Raw genomic sequence first — 23,158 nt, forward strand, 5'->3', positions numbered from 1 at the left:
TTTGTCCATCTCTGTTGGTCCCTAGCTACTTTCTCTTTTTCTTTCTTTTATCTTAATACTAGTGAAGAGAAGGACCTAAATCTTAGAATATTATCTCTATTTTTGAACGGCGGCGGATTCGTCGGAAATTAGGGTTTGTTCTTGAACAAAGACGACGGAGTTTGGGCTGAGCAACTTGAATTTTCTGTTAATATATTTCAATGTATCACGTTATATTTTTATTTATTTCATTGTATTTATTGTCTTTTTTTTCATTGTAATTCAATGTATTCGTTGTATTCCACGTATTTCATTGTATCCGCTGTCCTATTTTTCATTGTATTTCAATATATCCCGCTGTATTCTATGTATTTCATTGTATTCACTGTCTCGCTATATGCCATGTATGTATTCATATGTTTTTTAATTAATATAATTTATGTATTAAGATGTATTATATAATTTCTCTGAAGATTGCTATATTTTTGGGGTATTTTTCGATTGCGAATTTTTTTATAACTGAAAATACAAAATTTGTGTGTTATAATTGAGTTTGTTGAGTTATATTAGGAGTCTATTATGTTAATTGATTCACTTTCCGTTTTAAAAATAGTGTAATCCCCTATTTCACGCCGTGAATACAGTCGAATACGATCGAATACAATAATCTGTCCAGCTGTAATCCCATGTTCCACTCCATGAATACAGTCGAATACACTCGAATACAACAACTGATTAAGTGGACTTCCCTGATTCACGCCTATTTTTGCTATTGTATTCATAAATACAATAGCTTAAATACATCAAATAAATCTTATAACCACAGAAAAGGTATCTATAATCCGTAATAACGCAAATGGTATCTATAGATGACACTACTAAAAGATAGTGCTTTATGAAAATTATAGGGAAGCCATTTTTTTTTTTCACGAAGGTCTAGAACTTGCAATATATAGCAAGTTTTTAATCAATTGCTGTACTAGCCTATGGGTATAGTCTCAGAGCTTAATTGCCTGCAAACTTTCTGGTTAAAATTCTTTTAAAATTTGCTAAATATGATAGACTACAACGATTTCCCTGCGTACCTTTGAGAATTTAATTTATAGTACAAGTTACTTTGTCACTATGAAGTTTAAAATTTGGGATTTATATTCTTAAAAATAAGGCGGATTTATATATATAAAAAAAGTTAAACTCGATAAATATTTACGCAAGTAGTAGTATTATTTTGGTACAATGCACTTTTTCCAGCTTATTTGACTATTCAAACATTAGTTTAGCTTCCTCCAAAAGCCAAATGTTACGACCATATAATAACTTGCTCTACAAGGTATAATAAGAAATACTATATCAGTTTCTTAATAAATCTAACTTACTTTTATGTTTAAATTACCGCCCACCATCAAATAATTCATCCCAACGTATGATATAGAATTTAACTTATATACACAAATAGCATAGTGAGATATTATATTGTAAATATCTTTTATGTTGTAGTAACATGTACTTTCTCTAACTTTTTAGAAAACTAACTCCATTTTTTACGGACGATTATCTTTATTAGTGTGTAAAAATTATATTGCATGTATTTCAAAAAGTCTTTTATGGATTTAAGTTATAAACATTAACATGTGATAGCATATTTGTTATCACTTGTATCAAATTATCAATTTGTGATTATTAAGAGATTTACATAAAATTAGCAAATTATCAATTTGTGATTATTAAGAGATTTATTTGTAATTATCTAAGAAGTAATGTGATTATATACCGAACACTCTTCTTTTATAAAGAAATTTATAATTTTAGTTGCTTCGAAAAATAATATCCCATAAAATATAATTAATTTATATACTCTCTCCGTCTCAAATTATCTATCATGATTCTATTGTACATGTCCCTTAAAAAATTAATTAGTATGAGATTTCACAACTTTACCCTTATTCATGTCTTAATATTTATCTTTCTTCATTGGTATTTCAACAAAGCTATTCATAATTGAGGTATTTGTAGTCTTCCAGGATAATTATTACTAAGGGTAAAAAGGAAAAAATAATTAATTTTGTCTTGAACTTATAAAACGACAAATAATTTGAGACAACTGTTTTTAGTAACATGAGACGGAGGGAGTATATATGTGTGTGTATTATATACATATAAAATATACATATTTTAAATATTTTTTTTACTCTGAAAATAACAACCCATAACTTTTTTATTTTATATATTTGTGTATTATATACCTACAATAAACATATTATATACTCAATTTTTGTCCTCTTTTAACCGGGCGCCTCGAATATAGTGACTTCATCGAACTAGCTAGCCATGACCAGAGACGGAGCCAGGATTTCAAGTTTATGGGTTCGGGATTCTAATCGTTTTAAGTTACTGGGTTCTAAATTAATAATTTATATTAAAACATGATTCTCTCCTTTTATCTCTGTGTACTTTCTCTTTCTCTAGGCAAACTTTCTCTATAACATATTTCTAGGCCTTATTTCCTGAACTCAACTTCTTTTCTTGTGAAACCAAACTTCACAGTAGTGAATAATACTACTTTTTAAGATCATTTATTATGAGCTATCTTCAGAAATTCTTCTGCTTATTTTTCTTTTTGGTCATGTTTATAACCTGCAATATTGGACTTAAGTCTGGAAATGTGAAACAGAACTCTCTCATTCCTTCTTTTTCAGGTAAATTCTTGAATTTTTCCTATCAAAATAGCAGCAGAATCACAAGTACTATAACAGAGAAGGCATACTTCTTCAGCAACAGAAAACTTTTGTATTATGGTAAAAGTAATTTCCATCTTTATGAATTATTTCTGCTTCCTTTTCATCTTAGATATAACTTTTATCTTGGTATATATAAGGTTAAAAGCCTCTTCATCTCTGAATGTTTTGTCAAAATATATAGTACTATATTTTTTCAATTTTAACTTCAAATATTCCTCTGTGAGACTAGTCTGGTAAGGTTTCTATCTAAGATAGCTAGTGACAATGTTGTGTCTTACTATTTTTCAGTGCGGGTCCTATTTACTAGCTATCGGTTTTGCTTTGCATCTTTCTTCCGGATTTCATGTTGTTCCTATTTTTCTTATGATTTCTGTGGTGATACTAATATTGTCTACATTTGTCTTTTTGTTCTCTTGAGCCGAGTCTTTCGGAAACAACCTCTCTCCCCCGAAGGTAGGGGTAAGACCTGCGTACACACTACCCTTCTCAGACCCCACTAGTGAGATTTTACTGGGTTGTTGCTGTTGTTGTTTAACTTCAAATATTCTCTTTCTGACCATGTGATGGTTTACAATAAGTTTTAACTCTAGAAGAGTTGCCAAAGGAAAACGAATTTTGATAAATAGTTATACGCAAAAGGTCAATCCCATAAAAATTTAACTGGTTTAATAGGGTAAAAATAAAAAAATTGGTTATACATTTATTATTTATAAATGCTTGAATCTCTTGTATAAAGGAAAAATGAAGGGAATATTCTCATAAGAGTATAAAATTCTCATCCCACTTCTGCAACTAGTGTAAAAACGCAAGGGTTGAGTTGTTTGGGTAAGTGATTTCCCACGTGGGATCGATTCCATTCATCAGCAACCTCCTCAGTCAGAGCTCATCACACCGGGCTTGCCTAGTGCGGTTTACATCTCCTGTATGGTTTGCGAACTATTGTACAGTGAGCAGGTTATGCATTGCGCACCCAAAGGGTAGCAGCTGCAAGTTTCCCGGGGAATTTTCTAGAAAAAAAAAGAAGACATTTTGAGTTCGGGTTGTTTATGTTGCGAACTCTCCAAAAATATTATCGCATCCTTGTCGAATCCTCTGAATGCACTACTTTTGAAGGATACGACACGCATCCGATAATATTTTTGCAGAGTTCGAGCAACATAGTTGGTTGTTAGCTTCTTATGCACACCAAGTTTGCTAACAAGAAAAATTTCTAGTATGGTGGTACTAACTTTATATTGTTATTTTGACAATCAGGGTCTTGCACAAACAAGGATATAAGCATTTCACAAAGCCAATATTCAACCACTGGAATTCCACAATTTGTGGTTGAGATTATCAACACTTGTTTTACAAATTGTGCCCCTTCCAACATTCATCTAAGCTGTGGTTGGTTTGCCTCTGCAAGATTAGTGAATCCAACAACTTTCAAAAGATTATCTTATGATGATTGTTTGGTTAATGAAGGAAAACCTTTGAAGGCTAGCCATATTATTAGATTTACCTACTCAAATTCATTCATGTATCCTCTTTCTTTTAAGTCTGCCAAGTTTTGCTAAGTCAATCTATAGATTCTTAAATCTGTTTAAGTTCTATGCACTAGACGGCGTAAAAAATGAATACACAATTAGATCACTGATCACGTCCGACCCTAGTCTTAAAAAGGATAAGCGGTCGCTGCAAATATAATCCGGTCTAAGATTCCGTAGTCGAATCCCACAGAGAACTAAGGTTTTCCTATAACTGTTCAATATCACTAAAAAGACAAGTTCGAACAATTCCTAAGTTATAAATATTAAGATTCTTATATCTAATTAATTAATAAATTAAAGTAGTAGATTAACGACTAAAAATACTAGTTGGAGAAAAGATTAAGGAGGTCTAGAGTTATGATTTTCCCAATTGTCGAAATCCGTCCCACTACGTCTTCTATAATTTCGTCTAAGTATTCTCTATCGATCGTAAGTACTTAGGGTGTCGTAATTCTCTCTCGAGCAACTACCACAAATTACTAGACATATTCTCTCGAACTACGCTAGCTGGCATTAATTCACCGCTCACTACGATCACACCAAGGTTTCGTTATCTCTAATCCTACCTTTAAACCCTCCGTATTAACTCTCACATACGTTAGGAGTGATGTTTTTCAACAACTACCTAAATATGTACCTTCTCTCAAGCAATACATACCAAAATAGGCAGAGTCATTTGATGGCCATTCAATCAACAGCAGTAAACACGTAGTTGAACAAGTAGAGAAATCTAACGTTCAATTATATAAAAACATAACGAGAATTTATCTTACAAAAGGTTCCATAAAAATCCTAGATAAAAAATTAGCTATTCATAATAGTATGCAAAACTACAATACTAGAATACATAACCAATAATGAAAATAGGAAGAAAGAAGTGAAAAACTCGTAGAAGAATTCTCCTCCTTGCTCCTAGGGTGTACGTGCCTCCTTGGGTCGAATACCCTACCTAATGATGTCTCCTCTAATGATGTCTAACCCTTCAAAAACTAACTTTACGGGGTATTTATAGGATAGGGGCCGATTTTTACATGTCCTAAACTAATGAGGAATTAAAATTTGCTCGGATGGCATCGTCGGCGCCTTGCACTGTCTATGGCATAGTTGTTTTGGCGCAAGGAACTGTCTGGGGCGCCAATGACAGTGCCCTGGACAATGCCATGCATTGTCTATGGCACTGTTGTTACTGCACAAGGCACTGTCTGGGGCGCCAATGACAGTGCCCTAGACAATGCCTTGCACTGTCTGTGACACTGACATTTCGTTGCCTTGCACGTCTTCTTTGATAGATTATATGAGTCCACCAAACTATAGAGTACCTGGTACTCTATGAGTTTCCTCTGAGAATACTAATAAAGCAGTAATTAAATGAGACACGGGATTTTTACATGGAAAAATTCCAACTCAAGGGGACAAAAATCACGACCTACACCTGTAGACTTTCAACTTCACTAACTTGTAAACACATTATTACAAGCCACTTTGTAATGACTCTATTACAAAGACTTCGACTCAACTAACTTGTGATACACTTACCACAAGCCACTTTGTCACTCACTAGTTACAAAGACTTCAACTTAACTAACTTGTGATACACTTACCACAAGCCACTTTGTTACTCACTAGTTACAAAGACTTTTAACTTATGACAACACTAGTCACAACACAAACTCAGAAGGTTTATGATTTTTGAGTTTCCTAAAACAAAGCTTCTAAGAAAGCAGGATAGGAGTTACAATGAAGAACAAACAACAAGATTACAACTCAACTACGGACACACACAGACTCATTGTGGAACAGTTCCTTAGTGGAGTTGTCTTCTTGTTCTTGACACACTTGTGACTTCAATGCTGGATCAGATCTTTTGTGCTTGAGAGAATACCACTAAATGCTCAAGTGAATATCTTGTGCCTTGCACCATGTTGATATACTAACAATGACATACCAAGGATGATGTCAATTCTTAGTTGGTACACGCCTCTTTCCAATGGGAAGTGACTGCTGCACTGTCTGCTGCACTGTCGCGTATACAGTTGCAGGCAGTCACTTTCTGCAGTTGCTTTCCAGATGTATTGCTGACTTGTGTTTCTGTTAGAGAAATACCAAGGGATCAGGTCCCTGTCTTGTTCCTCAATTCTCTACACTTGCATCAGTTCACATTAGTTGGAGTTCAGGCTGGAATTCGTTCGCTTGCAATGTGTGCCAAGTTTGTCGGGTTCCCTATCTGGTTCTTGATAGTAAGTTTGTTAGAGCATCTTTACATAAGGCAAAACATTGAAAACCCATCAATTTCCCTGTATCAGGTCCCTGTCTTGTTCCTCAATTTTCTACACTTGCAGCAGTTCACATTAGTTGGAGTTTAGGCTGGAATTCGTTCACTTGCAATGTGTGCCAAGTCTGTCGGGTTCCCTATCTGGTTCTTGACAGTAAGTTTGTTAGATCATCAAAACATAATGCAAAACATTAAAAACCCATCAATTTCCCCCTTTTTGATGATGACAAACTTAGACATTGATAACATATATTTAGAGCAGAAATAACCAGATAAGATAATAGAAACTTCACAAGTTCCCCCTGACTTTCTGCTTCCCCCTTAATCAGATCCCTGATTCAATTATACATCTGACTTTATGCTTCCCCCTTAATCAGATCCTAGATTCAATTATACTTCCCCTTTTTGGCATCATTACAAATACATAAGCAGGCAATTAGCATAAAGAAGTCTAACACAGCCAACTCATGCCACATATGTGCACACAACATGTCAGAAAAGAGAAGCAAAAGGAAAACAACATTGTACAAGCAAAAAGAAGAGTTGTTTCATTGATATGAAAATGGACCGATTAAACATGAGCAGTAATAGTGAAATCCAACATGCCATCACAAAAAGATAAACAAAACATATTGAACGAAGACAACTGGTCACTTAGAGGTTTCTAAGGGAGCACTAGATGAGGAAGGCTTGGAGAGAGAGGCAACAAGGGTTTTGAGAACCAGGTCCATATGGGCATTTGCAGATAGTTGTTCTCAAGCAGTTTTGCGCGAAGTTCATCATTTTCCTTGGTCAAGCGGGCAACTTCTTCATGGGAAGAATTAACAGAACCAGGTGCCCCAGCAGCTTGACTAAGCTGAGTTTCCAGTATGGCATTTTGAGCCCTTAACCTCCTAATCTCTTCTGCAGCATTTTGTGCATGGATCAGCTGAGAGATGGTCGAGGTGCTTCCCCCAACCGTTTTTACACACTCACACTCTTCCAGAGTGGTTTTGGAGAAGGTTTTCTTACGGGTGCCCACTTTAGGACTGGCCAAAGGAACCTTGTAAAACTAAAACACTCGAGTGAGGAGAAAGCCATATGGAAGCCCGTGATTGCCACCTTTAAAGTTTTCCACCTTTTGCATATGTTGTATCATGCTGGCAGATTGATTGGAACAAACTCATCAAGAGCTTCCATTAAGACTAGATCAGATTTTGAAGCGATAGACTGCCTCTCAGTACGAGGTAAAAGCACCTTATTGACCAGCTTAAAGAGAAGCTGATACTCAGGCAGTAGTGCCTTCTTATGCACCCGTTCCCCCTGCTGGACAGCTTGTTCTTTCATTATAGCTCTCCTAAAGTTAGCACCACAGGCACCCTTGACTGAGGACACCCATTCACATGGAATTTGGTGAACCTTCCCCAATGTTGAAGCGTCAAGCACAATGTCTACTCCATTTACTAGCACACAGATGTGATCCCCATCAACAGTGAAAAGAGATGCGTAAAATTTTTGTACCGCATCTTCGTACACCTTAGGCACATCCTCTTGAAACAAATTCTCACATTGCTGAAATTCCACCATCTCCAGAACTTGCCTCATACCTGCCATCTCTAAGATTGTCGGATCAAACATACGACCCCACAAGGCTTTCTGAGCTCTCACTTTCTCTTACCAAAGACCACTGTCACTGGGTATGGTCCTAGTGCCTAGTGGAACCAGGTCCCTCCACGATTTCCTTTTTTTCTTTTTCTAGATCCTTCAACAGATTTCCCTTTCTGGATTGCCATTCCCACAGTATCTCTTTCAGACACATCTTGCTCAACTACAACCTTCTTAATCTTATTGCTAACCTTCACAGATGACCCACGTTGATTTTCAACAGCTTCATCGGAAGCTCCACTCACAGACCTCTGGATTTTTGTAGATCATTTTACTAAGGAACTAGGTTCCTCTACAACATCTTCATCAACCTCAACCACTGGAATACTTTTGTTATTCACAAGCTCCCCTTGTTTCATCAACCTCTTCTTCTTTTTCTTGATACTCCTCTTGCTTTTCTTTAAAGCAGACTCGAAAGCCTCTTTCTGCTGCAACCTGGTAGTGGGACGCTTGGAAGAGGATTCAGGAGTCACTGTTGATTTGCGTATCTTAAACCGCGCGCTGAGAACCATATCATCTTCATCAACAAGGACCTCACTCAGTGGAATGGATTCCAAGGGCTTAGGGTAAACAAGAGGTTCCTGAGTTGTTTCAACTGGAAGATAATCGGTTCTCCTCTAGGTTTTTCTGTGACCGTTTCATGGACTGGAGACTCGAAGAGTACCAAAGTTCTTTCATCCCCTAGAAAAGAAGTTTCTTCCCCTGAGACTCAGACACAAGGAAGGCTCCTTCATTCAGAAGACTCTCAGCAACAATAGCCATGATATGGTGTGATGCTTCCTACTCTGGTGACTCTATGAGAGCCACTGAGTCTAATATGGAGGAGTTCAAATATTGATCAGGATCATCCTTAGTGACTTCTGATAACTGAGGGGTAACAATTTCTAAGTGTTCTTTGGTGAGATCAGAAGAAGAGGGAGAAATGGGGTTTTCAACATATGGAAGGGAGATAGAGTTTGACAGAGAAGGAAATGTGATAAGAGATGGAGAGGAAACAGGTGTGGGTGATGTAGTATTAGGGATAGTGGAGGAGTGGGTTTCTGGTGGTGTCGTTGAGGAAGATAGAGAGGTGGGAGTGATGTTGATAGCAGGAGAAGGAGAAGATAGTTCATTGGCCATTGTAGGGAGATTTGGTAGAGAAATTTTAGTGTGAGAGAAGGGAAGAGGCAAACACAAAGATATAGAGGAAAGGGAGGTTCAGGACTGCTATGAGAGAGGGGGTTTTATGGGAAGAGGAGCTAATAATGAGAAGGAAACGGAGCGGGTTCTGAAGGATTTTGAACGCGGTAGGTTTGTGGGAATACGTAACGTGCAGAGGAGGTGAAAGGATTTGAAAGACAAGACATGACATATAGACTTTGAAAAGGTCGGATGTGGCAGTTGAATTAATTTTGTCAACTTTTTGAAAAAAGTATGCGAAAAACACATTACTACTAATCTGTGATACAGAAACCTGGTTCCTGACCAGTATTTTTTTTTTTTGTAGAAGATTTTTTTTCTAGCTCTATTTCGCAGTTCAACATTGTACCTCTAGCTTCTATGATCGTCATGCGTATTTACCTGCAATGGTATAGATGTGAGTTAGACCTAGTCAGAAAAAACACTTTAGCCAATTTTACCTGAATGACACTTTCATGATCATGTGAGCAGAACCAGGTTCTCTTGTAGGTTTAATTACCCCAAGTGCCATCCTATTTCTCCCAAAGAGTTCTCTGCAATTTGATGTTCCGTGCAGCAAAATCTCATACAAATGAGTCCCCTTTTCCACATTATTTCTTGAGACAGTGGTATCTGACATTCATGTGTTTGGTTCTCTTGTGCTGGACCGGGTTCTTTGCCATGTTAAGAGCATCTGCTTCAACTGTTGAGAGAACCACTAGGTTGTGTTTCCTTGTACCCCATGAGATTAAGCATGATCCAATAGAATGAGCCATTCCAGATGTGCTCTTCTTGACCATCAGATAACCTTGTTTCTTTCAAATTGATGCAGTTCCTCTTCCATTGTTGTAATCCAGTCAGCATCCTTCAAGTCTTCCTTGATATTCTTGGGTTCTATCTGAAATAAAAATACAGAGAGGACTAGGGAATTTCTGGATTTTGATCTTGTCTGAATCCAGCCTCAAGGGGGTGATTATGTTATCAAGTAGATGGGAGCTTTTGTGTTTCCATTTGAGGACTGAAGTTTGATTAGTAGAGGAACTGGGTAAATTAAGTGGATTTCTAAGCACTCCTTGTTCTGCTACTTGTGGAGTACCTTACGATGCATCTCCAACTCTTCCTTCAGCTTCAGTGGTAGTAATTGGAGTACCAGGTTCATCTTGAGAAGTGGAAGAGGATGTTGCATTGTCTTCACCTGTCTCCTTCATTTGACTCATCATATCAGCCTTTCCATTTGAAACATCAGATACTTCCCCAGGAACCAAAAGTGGTTCATTATCTAGAACATCAATGTTTCCTCCCTTGTTAGAGGAGGGTGTCTCGTTGAATAGCACATGAACACTTTCTTTCACACATTGTGTCCTTTTGTTGTAGGCTTTGTAGATTTTGCCTTGAGAGGAATATCTTAGAAGGATTCCTTCATCGCTTTTTGCATCAAACTTCCCAAGCCTATCCTTCCCGTTGTTGAGAGCATAGCAATTGCATCCAAGGATTCTCAGATAAGTTATCTTTGGTTTTCTTCCATTGAGCATCTCATAGGGGGTTTTGTTCAGGAGAGATCTGAGCATGCGCCTGTTCATCAAGTAGCACGCAATGTTTATTGCCTCTGCCAAGAAATTTTTGCTATTCCACTGACAGTGAGCATTGTCCGTGCCATGTTTTCTAGAGTTTTTTTCTTTCTTTCAACAACACCATTTTGCTGTGGAGTCCTTGTGTTGTCAAATTCTGTTCCAGGGTCAGATCTGATGCAAGCTACTTTCAATTCCATCTTCACTTGGATTTTCTTGACAAAGGCCACAAATACCTCGAAGTCTCATCTTTTGTCCTCAAAAACAGTGTCCAAGTGAATCTTGAGTAGTCATCCATAATCACAAAGATATAACTCTTTCCACTCTTGCTCAGTATTCCCATAGGATGACACAAATCGACATGAAGGAGTTTGAATGGTTTTGGTATGCTGATATCCCTTTTTGGGCTTAAAGGATGATTGTATGCCCCCAACCTTTATGCCAAGTCTCCGAATTATTATCAACTGCATTCAAGCAGCTCATATCACTAGCTTAGACACGAACTTCTACCTTGTTTTCTTCGCGATACCAAGAATGTACCCCTTCTTTCCATTTTCAAAGGGTACATTCCCTCATTGCAGGGCTTTTAGTGAGAGAAAATCCATGGTGTTTCTAGTCATGTGCTTTGAGCATCCACTGTCCATGATCCATTGCAGTTCGCTTCCTCTCACTATTCCCTGCACATCTAAATTATGGGTTAGATTTAGGAACCCAAACTAGTTTGGGTCCCTTGTAATGAGAAAAAGGATGAATAAGAGCTTTTCTAGTCCATGCAGGCAATATTTGTTTCTTGTGAGTGGTACCTGGTCCCTCTTTAGTAGTCACTTTTTCAGTAAACAATTTGTTTTTCTAAACAGATTGAACCATGGCCTGGCAATCTTCTTTGAAGTGCCCATTGTTCCCACAGTGGGTACAAAGCCAGTTATCAGGAACTGTGACGTACTTGTTGTGAGGGTTGTAAGGAGTTTTCTCCTTTTGAAACCCGATTCCTTGCTTGTTTCCACTATTGTTAAAGTACATGGCAGTGATAGCATCTGAGGACCAGGTCCACTTGAGAGATTTCTCAAGATCAATTTTTTCTTTCTTCAATTCAGCTTGAAGCTGCCTATTTTTCTCGAGTTCACCACATAGACTAGTTTTAACATCATTTAATTCTTTTTCAAGCTTGATGCATGACTCACTCGTTGCTTCTTTCCCTTTATCAATACTTGTAGGCCTAAGTTCTGATTTGAGTCCCTCAATAGTTTCCTCTAGGTCTGTGATTATCACAAAAAAGTCATCCATCTCTTGCTCAGTAGCTGCAATTTTCTCTTCTAGAGTGTGCTTTTCATTGCTAAAGCTTTCTATGGTTTCCTTCAAATCAACAACCACTACCATCAAGTCATCTCTCTCATTTTCTACACTGTTTATTTTTTCATTCAAAGCTTCCTTTTCTTTTTCAAGATTGGCTATGGTTTCATTTAGATCAACTACACAGACCACCAGATCATCTCTAGATTGTTCAGCATCTCCTAGCTCTATGGTCAAGATATCCTTATCATTAATAAGGCTATAATATGCATCAATTAGAACATTTTCTAATGATATTAGTTTCTTAGAAGAGTAAGACTTCAGATTTCTCTGAACATCCCTGAAATTTACCTCATCATTTTCATCCTCCACATCATCGTCATACTGAGCCATCAACGCAAACAGTGAGTCATATTTCGTTGCTCCAGTTTCTACTGCCATCATAGAGCTGTTTTTTGTATCTGGTTCCCCTTCTGATTCATTGGAGGAGTCTCCCCAAGCAGCAAGAGCTTGCTTCACAACATTTTCAGCTGCACTTTTTTGACTGAATCGTTTGTCAGGAACCGGGTTCCTTTTTGCTGCTTTGTCAGGGTTTTGCTTGTATTGCTCCTAATTCAGAAGTGGGCAGTCTTTGATGAAATGCCCTGGCTTTCCGCATTTATGACAGAGATCATTGTTCCTTGCCTTACTTAAACTGCCCCTCCTTGGTATACCACCATTTCTTCGAACCATCTTTTGAAACCTTTTAGTAAGATAGGCCATATCACTATCTTCTTCACTTGAGTCACTGCTTTCAGCCTTGAGCACCAGGTTCTTTTCCTTCTTTGGCTCTCTCCTTTTACTATCTTTCTTTCTTTTCTTCTCGTATGTCTTCATATTTCCAATCAGCTCATCCATGGTTAGAGTTTGTAACTCTTTAGCTTCAGTGATGGCATTTACTTTACTCTCCTAAGAGCCAGGTAGAACATTGAGAATCTTCCTTACAAGCTTGTTTCTGGGAATAGCATCTCCAAGTGAATGAAGCTCATTTATTATGGATGTGAATCTAGTGTGCATATCTTGTATAGACTCATCATCCTTCATCCCGAAGAGCTCATACTCAGTGGTGAGCATGTCAATCTTGGACTGTTTGACCTGAGTAGTTCCTTCGTGTTCGGTTTGCAATGCTTCACATATTTCTTTCGCAGAATCATAAGCTGAGATTCTGTTGTACTCATTAGGTACTATACCACATACCAAGATTTTCTTGGCACGATAGTTCTTTTCTACGGCTTTTCTATCAATATCACTGTACTTTTTTTATGTCTTTCGGCACCATTGGTCCAGTTTCTCCAAGATCTTCATAGGAACGTGTGGACCATCACATATGACGTCCCACAGTTCTGAGCCTTCAGCCATTACAAAATCATGCATACGAGTTTCCACCAGCCGTAGTACTGACCATTGAATCTCGGAGGTCTGTAGGTAGATTGTCCTTCCTCAAAGTTAGGTGGAGCGGCCATTGAGATCCTTTCTAGGTGTTAGCCTTTTAGAAAGAACCTGCTCTAATACCAAACGATAGATTATATGACTCCACCAAACTATAGAGTACCTGGTCCTCTATTTTTTCCACTGAGAATACTAATGAAGCAGTAAGTAAATGAGACACAGGATTTTTACGTGGAAAAATCCCAACTCAAGGGGACAAAAACCACGACCTACACCTGTAGGCTTTCAACTTCACTAACTTGTAAACACACTATTACAAGCCACTTTGTAATGAATCTATTACAAAGACTTCGACTCAACTAACTTGTGATACACTTACCATAAGCCACTTTGTCACTCACTAGTTACAAAGACTTCAACTTAAGTAACTTATGATACACTTACCACAAGCCACTTTGTTACTCAATAGTTACAAAGACTTTTAACTTATCACTAACTCTAGTCACAACACAAACTCAGAAGGTTTATGATTTTTGAGTTTCTAAAACAAAGCTTCTAAGAAAGCAGGATAGGAGTTACAATGAAGAACAAACAACAAGATTACAACTCAACTACGGACACACATAGACTCATTGTGGAACAGATCCTTAGTGGAGTTTTCTTCTTGTTCTTGACACACTTGTGACTTCAATGCTGGATCAGATCTTTTCTGCTTGAGAGAATATCACTAAATGCTCAAGTGAATATCTTGTGCCTTGCACCATGTTGATATACTAACAATGATATACCAAGGATGATGTCAATTCTTGGTTGGTACACGCCTCTTCCCAATGGGAAGTGTCTGCTGCACTGTCGCGTGTGCAGTTGCAGGCAGTCACTTTCTGTAGTTGCTTTCCAGCTGTATCGTTGACTTGTGTTTCTGTCAGAGAAACACCAAGGGATAAGGTCCCCGTCTTGTTCCTCAATTCTCTACACTTGCAGCAGTTCACATTAGTTGGAGTTCAGGCTAGAATTCGTTCACTTGCAATGTGTGCCAAGTGTGTCGGGTTCCTTATCTGGTTCTTGACAGTAAGTTCATCAAAACATAAGGCAAAACATTGAAAACCCATCAGTTTCCCCGTTTTAGGTCCCTGTCTTGTTCCTCAATTTTCTACACTTGCAGCAGTTCACATTAGTTGGAGTTCAGGCTGGAATTCGTTCACTTGCAATGTGTGCCAAGTGTGTCGGGTTCCCTATCTGGTTCTTGACGTAAGTTTGTTAGATCATCAAAACATAAGGCAAAACATTGAAAACCCATCATTCTTTTATTGCTCCATTTTGTAGCTCTGAGGTACCCTTTCGGGCAACTTTTCTCCAATTCATATCCAAGCATTCTACACATGAAATAAGCTCTATTAAGTGCAATTGTAGCAAAATTTAGCATCCAAACAACAAGCAAGTAGGGTAAATAATGTCAAAATATATGAATTTATCTCACGACATCAATCACTTAATAATTATAGCTAAGTTTTCTGATTACCATTATTTGGTAATCTGGTAAATAATGATAACTAATCTACTTTTACAAGTTAAAATTCACTTAAATTGTAAATATAGTCCAACATCATGAACCGGAAGTAAACTCCGTATTCACAGAAAGATTTATCACTTCCATTTTTTTATCGCTGATAAATTTCTTAATTCAAATTCTATCTAAAATAGTACAATAGATATTGGGTAATATCGCTGCCTATGCGCTAATTAGCTTCCGATGTATTCAATATACTAATTATCTTGAGTTGTGGAAAATATTTTCGGCAAATAAAAATATATTTTGTCACCAAAAAAGGAGGAGGACTCACATCAATCAATAGTTAGGCATTATTTTCATACTTTAATACAAATTAAATGGAGGTAAAAAATGAACGTTTTGCTATAGCTAAATTAATGGTTTTTGACTACTATAAATAAAAATAGCAGTAACGAACGTTTCCCTTTTCCAATATAACTGATTGACTAAAAATTAGCAGTAATTACAGAGTTTAATTTTGGTATTGCAAAATTAACGATTATTTTTTTAGCTATTTAAACTCTGCGTCCTCACTATTTTTGTAAGCATTTTTCCTTTGTATTGTCTTTCTCCTTGAGAATTAAAATACTTTAAAAGTATGAGCCATATCTTGAATTTCTTCTTCTGTTTCTTTTTTGTCATGAATATTATTATAGGATGCAATAGTGAATTTTACTTGAGTGATAAGTCTGGTAACAGAAAAGATTTGTTGGATGCAGGTAAAATATTCTATCTTTATGGAGTAATTATTAATTCTGTTTCCTCTCGATTTTATATACTTTAATTCCTTTTACTATGTACAAATTCCTTCTAAAAGTATCTGTTATTCTTATCTTGTACAAAGTACAAAAAGTCAATTCTTAAATTGCAATTTAACTTATATAACTAATTACGTAAAGAAATTTTACACATTTTAGCTCGTTGTTAGTTGGTAACTTGTTCTATTTATACATTGATATGATCTGTCATTTGTAGTTAAGGGAGTAGTATTTTTATGGGACTTGATAAAATTTTCTATATTGTTAACACATACAATAATTCTTATTGGTATTAACTTCCACATATATTATAAAAATGTAGACGGATTTTTACTTAATCAAAACTACAAGTAACCAAAAGAATAAGGCTTTACCTTTACGCTTTTACCTATTACAATATGTTAAAATACAAAAAAATAAAGCACAAAATTTTGACAGTAATGTATTTTAACATGTTTTCAACTTTAATTTTTAAGGGTTCTTACATCATACTTGTAAAATACCATTAGATTAGTAAATGCATGTTATTGCATGTAACGTGGACACGTGCAGTGGCGGAGCACATTCAACTAGGGGTGTCAATCGACACTCCTTCGCCGGAAAATTACAATGTATTGCTAGATAATTTTTTTTATGTATATTTACTATATATTGACTCCCCTTGATTTTAAAGTATATTTAAATTCTTATATTTTGATACCCCTTAGTGGATTTCCTGGCTTTGCCACTGGACACGTGATGCAACCAACTTGAGATTCTCTTATGAGATCTATTAAACCGTCTCGACCGGATAAAATCCGTTTAGAAGGATGTTATAGTGAAAAGACGAAAGAGGCGAAAGAAGCAATCCATAGAAAAATTTGGCACCGCTCACTAAATTATGTGGTTAAAGAGATTTGTAAATAGGTTGTTCTTGTTTGGAGAAGAATCAACAGAACAGCTAATAGCATAAAAATATATCCAAGTACTAATATGCTGCCTCGATCTTTCTTTGTCTCGAACCCCAAAACGATCTCAATGTTGTAAAATTATTATATGTACGTATTATATAGTCGATGCAAATAACTTAAACTCTTTTTATTTTTGGCAATTATGACGACAGAGGTTTGCACAGGCAAAGATATAAGCATTTACCACAGCAGAAGTTCAAACGAGCATGGGATTCCAGAGTATATAGTTGAGATTGTGAACACTTGTTCTACAAATTGTGCAGCCTCTAATATTCATCTCAACTGTGGTTCATTTGCCTCTGCAAAATTGGTGAATCCAACAATTTTTAAAAGACTTTATTTTAATGATTGTTTGGTTAATGGAGGAAAACCTTTAAAGGTTGGAAAAATTATCAGATTTACATACTCAAATACATATATGTACCCTCTTTCCCTTAAGTCTGCCAAATTTTGCTAATGCAATCTGGTACTATTCAGTGTAGTTTGTTTTTCCATTAATTTAACATCATGTTAAAGAAGAGAAAACGGCAAGAGAGCTATGTGTTTCTTCATTTTCTCTTTGTATTATCTGGTCTTTTATAATAACAAAGTTTATTTCCTATTTTTTTGGGTACTAAAAGTGGTGTCTTTGTTAGATTAGTTACCGTTTGATGGGAGTATTTGAGAAGAGGCTGTTTTGTCCCTCAATAAAAAAAGAAAGGAAGAAGTGCTTAAAATCATTTCTATGTCTTATATAGTTTGAATATTTTAAAGAATGTTGTGGAGGAAAATTGGAAATTTGACTATATTATTAATAGTCAAGATTGGGAACTTGGGGCTTTGGGCCTATTAAGTTGTCCGGAATTAAGCTAGCGTTATTCCCAAATTTGTTTTGAAAAATTTGATTTGGGTGAAGTTTGGTTTGAAAATGAAAATGTGTTTGGACATCAGGTTTCAAAAAATATTTTTAAAATTTATTTTCGAAAAACATGAAACATGACTAATTATACCCACAAGTTCTAAAAACTATCACAAATACCCAACAGTACCATAACATTTATTATATTATCGCAAACCATAGTTCTGAACATAAATAAATTTGGTACAAAATTATTATTTTTATAATGAACTACATGATACACTATCAGTTGACCAAGAAGACGAAGCAATATTGTTATAAAATAACCAATGGTGGGCTCTTTTATAAAATACAAAAGTTTGGGGCAATTTTTAAAGAATATGATAGTAATATTTTGGCCCAAAACTAGCTCAATAGCTGTTTTTGGAATTTGGGATTTTGCCAAAATGTAGGCAAAATCTATGGCCAAACATGTGTTTGCCAAATAAAACCCAAATTTATTTTGCAAAATCTATGGCCAAACGGGTCCTAATTTTTAGTCACTTATTATTTTATTAATTAATTTAATACTTTTTTAAATTAATTTTCAGAAAACGTTTTAACAGTTTTCTTTTTTAAATTTAAAAAGGTGACTATTGGTTTAAAAAGTGCCTATTATGAAAAGATGAGTATATTAATTGCAACAGACTCCTAGAGGTATTATAAATACCCATATCATCTCCAAAATGAAATCATCTGAAAATTTCAATCTCTTTCTCTTCTGCTTATTTTCTACAACTCACAAATATTCTCTTCTTGTGGGAAATACGAGTTAATTGTTAAAACTCGAATTTCAGAGGCTTTGTAAAATTTTGGAGGAATTCTGCTATTATCCCTGCAACAATTAGTGGGAAGCTTAAATTCCTTAAGGATAATGATTACACTATCAAAGTCAGATTATTTCATCCCACTATTTTTCTAACAATCTTATATTATTTGTGACATCTGTTTACCTCGAAAATATGAGTAACAATTAAATTTGATTTGTGGTTTTAAAGATATGTGATTTAATTCAAAACCAATTAATAATCAAGAAGTATGAAATAGAAACGAAAGAGAAAAGTGAATCAAACCAATGTTAACCAACAGCAGTGAACTCGAGCCCAAGGACCTCGAGGTAGGCTTGGTATTGTAAGAACAATTAAATAATAAAAGTAAAGTAAGAACAATAGAGCTAAAGGACAACGCTGATGAAAGTAAATAAGAATTGTCCTAAAACATTAAATGCATGCAAGTACTGGTTGGCCACTAGTGTCGCCGAACCATCGTTGTCCTCCTATAAATATGAGGCTATTCCTTTGAGCAAAGAATTTTACTCCTTCATTACATCTTTCCCTTCTTCATCTCTTTCTCCAGTCACTTGTTTCCACCGCCTCTTTAAGCGTCGGAAAACGCCAGGTTCTTGTAAAAACACCACATTCTGATACAGTCTGTATCCTTTAGTTTGAAACTAGGGCTAAAACTTCCAAAACGGTCCCCAAAATAGATAAAGCGTCGACTACTTCCACCTCTCAGTCGGCAAAACCGGTGGTGCCGCCGACTCTTGAAGAAATCACCCCCGGCCCTTGCGTGATTAAGAAGGACTTTAGTATTGAAAATCCCACCGATATCCCAGGCCGATGCGAGCATGCATCTCGATATCTTAGTTTGATATCGGAGAAGCATCTTAAAGATGTGAAGAAGGACTGTGGTTGGGGAGATGAGGTCGTGGTTCAATTCCCAAGCCCCAGCATTACTACCTACCTGGAGGGTTTTTTAAGTATTTACACTTACCTCTTCACACTGGGTCCCCTCAATCCGGTGGTGATCGACTTTTGCAAAACCTATGAAGTCACCCTTGGCCAGATTCACCCCTTTTTTTGGCGTATCGTGATCATGCTGCGCTACTTTTCCGAAAAGGCCGAGGGGTTAGAATTCACCCTCAGCCACCTGATTCGGTTGTATCGGCCCTAGCTATTTCGAGGGCTTATCAAGCTGCAACATCGAACAACGAAAGCCTTCTTTGCCAGTACTGATGAAACCAAAGATCGAGGTTGGATTAGCGGTTTGTCAGAGTAAGAACTTCGGATGTCATCCCAGGGATAAAATGTCGTTTCCGGAGAGGTGGAACTTTAATCGTAAGTAAGTTCTCTTTTCCAGTATCTATTCATATTCTGCTTTCACATTTCATAATGCCTTTACCCTTCTTTTGGTAGCCACTGCCTGGGCACCCTACGCCGTGCCAGATCTCGAGGATTGGGTCCAAAAGTTAGCTGCTACCTCCTCCTACGATGAGCGCAAGTGGCGTGAATTATTGAAGGGCCAGTGGGAGGCCAAGAATCATGGTAAGTGCTTTTCAAATACTTTTCATATATTGGTGGCATCAACTTATTCACGTTTACTTGTGAAGGCCTTGGAGATGCATCCGAGATGAGGCCTGCTCCGCCCGGGGAAAAGACTAAGCATTCGATTCTAAAATCGAAGAAGGATAACAAAAGGAAGAGGTCTCGAAGCCTGAACACCTCAAGATAAGAAAACCCCTGCTCGAAGGTTGCGGAAGAGATTTGCTCAAGCGGACGCAGATTCGGCCCACCATTCCCCGGATGACGAAGAAAATGATGGTGAGAAGTTGGCGTTGGTGCCTCGAACCAGGAAACCAATCGAAGCCTCCAAGCCCTCTGATATAGAGACCTCATCCCGAGGTGAAGGAACCCCAAAGAAAGATGCGGGCAAGGCCCCCGTGTCCCCGGAGGTTGATCGTTCCTCCGCCCTCAACAAGTATGCCGGAAAGGGCGAATGCGGAGACCCCCGAAGTTAATGAGAATGCCCCGAGTGACGAGCTCGGGGCCATGACAACAGCTCACTCCCTTTCTTTGCCAACTTATTCTGAGGATGCAATAGAAGAAGCTAACGCTCTGCATATGCCCGATCCGAGCAAGGTCTTCGAAGAAGATCCCTTTCAGAGTTGCTTTGCTGGGGTAGATGATACCGCCGACCTTAACGGTGCATCCACCCTCTTCGAAGAGGCCTAACGTCTTCTCTCTCGGGAAAATGCTTACTTTATTTTTGTAATTTTCTCTTTCTTTCTTTTTCTTTGACTGATATATTTTCATTTCATGTATAGGCCATTGTAAAGTTTAGAGCTGAGATGAGCCAATGTGAGGTCGAGCTCAAGAAAGTTTCAGGCGAAGAGAAGGCCCTGAGGCTCCTCTGTAGCCAAAAGGAGGAGGAGCTTAAGGATCTCCGGGTTGAATTGGCCAAAGCCTAGAAAAACGAGGTCGAGCTAGATGAGCAGGTAATTGTGATATTAACAGGGTACGGTCTTCTTGGCCCTACTTTGGAGGCTAAAACTTTGCTATCTCAGCTGCAGTAAAAGTTGGAGATGATTGGGCAGCTCCGGAGCGAGGATGATCAAGTTAAAGCTGATTGTTATATGTGGAAGAAGAATATGGATCAGCTCGCTGCCGATAAGGAAACTGTTATAGCCTAACTGGTCTCGATTGAAACTCAGCTCCGAGGAATTAAAGCAAAGGGTCTGGCTCAGGCCAAGAAGATTGAAGAGTTAGAGGCAGAGCTTGCTAGAGCCCGGGCCGAAGCTGTGCAGGCTAAGGCTGAAGCTGAGAAGACAAAGGCTGCGCCTGATAAATCCATTGCTGTATACCTAAGGGACGCCGCGACCCTTCAAGCTGAGTTGAGGGAGGCCTCCGACCGGAAAAAATGGAGCAATGAGTTGGCCAAGTGCCAGGCTCGGAGGGAGACCCTCAAAGAAATCCATGCCCGAGGAGTTCAATCTTGCCGATGAGACAGCCGAGGCAAAGGCGCGGAAAATCGATGCCAGGTTTCTTGCCTCTTCCGATGATGAGGATGTATCGAGTGGCTCCGGGGACGCGGAAGGTGAAGAAGACGTTCCCGAGGGAGAGGAGGATCCTAAAGATAGAGTTGCCGAAGGTGCAGTTCCTGAGGACGGCGCTCTCGGGGATATGACCCCGAAAATAGATTAGGTTCTCTTTTTCTTTTCTGTGCAAGGGCCCCTTGTGGGCGTTGTAAATATGCTTTGTAAAACATCCCTCATGAATATAAAGTATCTTTTCTCTCTATCCCAACTTGTTTTGAATTTTATTTTGTTTTCATTTGCGGAAGATTTCGATAATTCAATCAATCAGTCCGAGTATTGATTCGGACTCAGAACATAATAAACCCTTAGGTCTTTATCGATAGATATAATAATCCTGGAGCTATGTTTAAATCGATCCGATGTGAGCTCGAGATATCATGACTCTTGAGTCCGGGTCGAGTGAGAACGGAGTCTCGAACTATAAGTTTTGGCCCTTAAGCCTTTCAAAATTGGCCCTTGCGCTCTTACATATCGGCCCTTAGGATCTTTAAGTTGGCCCTTAGGCTCTTTAAATTGGGCCAATTCGACCTCTAGATTGGCTATATAATTTTTTCCCTCATTTCGGCCAAAAGACTAAGTGAAAATTTAGTTATGCCTTAGCATGTGTTTTTTGTACCTGTTGGGTTTTTCGAAGGTTCGACGTATCGGGACCTTGCTTGTATACTGATAATCGAATACCTCTTGAGGTTTTTCTGAAGGCTGATGTTATCGAAGCTTTTGGATCATTCGAGGGATGAATTTATCGAAGCCCTTTATATTTTGCTTTTGCCGAGGGTAGCCTGATTTAACCGTTTTTTCAATGTTTGAAGGCCTTTATTTTATAGCGAAAATCGGACGTCTCCGAGCCACATTACTTAGGTTGTAGCCTTTTTATATGACCGTAGTCTTTAATATGGCCGTAGCCTTCGGGTATGTCACTTGGACTTGTTTCCCAATAACTTTTTGAACTTGTTTGAAAAGTTAGTTCCCGAGTATATCGGCCTTGGCCTTTGTTTCGAGGGGATGCCTCTTTGAGGTCTTATGGGTCTGAGTTATGGTGACTCGTATGTATTGACTGTCGATGACAGTCCCCGAGTATTCGGGGGTGCTTCTATGTTTTGGCTCTTGAGCCGTTTCCCGTAGGATTATAAGTGTAAAGCTCGTATAATAGTAGACTTTTTTTTTGGGATACAGAGTGTTTTTGATATAAACAGAATGCTTCTTCAAGTAATTTGATACATGCGTACATGTTTTGCCGTCAAGGCTCGACTATTCTATATGGACACGGTTCATCTGACCGTTTGGCCCATTACAAAGTTTTCCTATCGAGGACCTCTTAGGCGTGAAGTATTCTCCTTGAAAATATAACCTTCGAGGGTGATGCCCCCCCAGTATTCGAGGTTACTTGAAAAGAAGCCTTGGATACTGTTGAGTTCTCCTTAGGTAGCACATAATTGTTGCCTCATTAAAAACCTTGCCGGCAAAACCCATTTGGGACAAAATCTAATCTAAGGAAGAAGAGTGCAACACATGCTTTAAAACCTAAGGCCTTCGTGTAAAAAAGG

Source organism: Nicotiana attenuata, unplaced genomic scaffold, assembly GCF_001879085.1.
Source record: "Nicotiana attenuata strain UT unplaced genomic scaffold, NIATTr2, whole genome shotgun sequence".
NCBI lineage: Eukaryota > Viridiplantae > Streptophyta > Magnoliopsida > Solanales > Solanaceae > Nicotiana > Nicotiana attenuata.